Below are 1,436 nucleotides of genomic sequence, written 5' to 3' on the forward strand. Positions count from 1 at the left end.
TCACCGGACCTGGGCTAGGACTCAAAAATGTGTCTTTCAAAGCTCAGATTTTCTCACACACTCTACACTGAACTTTACTACTTACCAATAGCTAATCAAGCTTGTCTGGATGCCTCTAAATGAAAGCACTTGTGTCTTCCTCTTCTATTCACAAAGATACACTCACTGTCTTGTTTTCGTGTTAACTACTTATCAGCTGTAAAATAGAGAAGCCTGGTACTCAGCCAGGATTTGACACTCTTTTATCACCACATGTTGTCAATTCCTAATTCCAGCCCTCTCCACCTCCTAGTTCTGAAGTGATCCTGTCTTTCATATAGTCCCAGCCCTTGACAGTGTTCCAAACCTCATAATTTTTCTCTAGGATGCTTATTAGTCTTAGATAGAAAACAACAACAACAAAAGGACCTAAATCTTCCTGCCTCAGCCTTCTAGGTTCTGAGAGTACAGATATGTGCCAACATCCCTGACTCTTCCTTGGTCTTTTTTTTTTTTTTTTTTTTTTTAAATCTTTCTTCTCCACTACTCTTTTTGCCTTGGAATCATCTTCAGAAAATTCAAATCAATCCGTACCGTTTCTCTGTTTAAAATGCTCTGATAAAATCTTAGCATTTACAAAATTAAAAATCATAGTCTTATCAGGAAGGAGTCTTTACCATGAAGGCCCTAACCAATTTCTTGGTCTAGTCGTCCTTCTCCTCTGAGGATACAAACCCACCAAGACAAACTACTCATGGTTCTTCAAACACACTATATTTTCATGTCTCCTTATATTTCCATTTCTGCTGTCTTTTCCCTTTTCTAGTAATGCAGGAAACTTTTGCCCATTTGTGAAAATGACAAAGGTACTTCCATTTATAGAACTTTCCTGATCTCCACCCTCCAAGATGCACACTGGTCTTAAAGACAGCAAATAAGCACCAGCAGCAGACAAATGCCTGCGAACTGCCTGCCTTACCTGTGCTCCAAAGAGCTATCTAAAAGCACTTTGGGCAGTGGCATTGATTCTACCAGGACTGTTGCCTATACCAACCTTTAGAACTCCTGGCAAGCTGGTGCTCTGACTTTGCTGCAACCCCAACAGAGGGGTCATCTTCTTAAAACATTTCCTATGTTCTCTGCACGCTTTTGATGGCCCTCCCTCTGACCCGACACTCTCAGGCACTTACTTATGGTTTGTGTACACATGCATTGTGCCCAGGTCATTGCAGCATCAGTTTGAACTGTGCAGTCCATGATGCCATCTTATTGATGGTGCACATTGTCACTAAAATGGTTGTGGGGGCTGGTGAGATGGCTCAGTGCTCTAAAGCACCTACTTAGAACAAGCTTAACAAAGCACAGGGACCACAGTTCAATCCCCTTGCACCACATGCCAGTCAGCTCCGCCCCCTTGTGGGATGAGCTGGCCACACACACACACACACACACACACA

This window comes from Octodon degus, unplaced genomic scaffold, assembly GCF_000260255.1.
Source record: "Octodon degus isolate 3935 unplaced genomic scaffold, OctDeg1.0 scaffold00115, whole genome shotgun sequence".
Lineage (NCBI taxonomy): Eukaryota > Metazoa > Chordata > Mammalia > Rodentia > Octodontidae > Octodon > Octodon degus.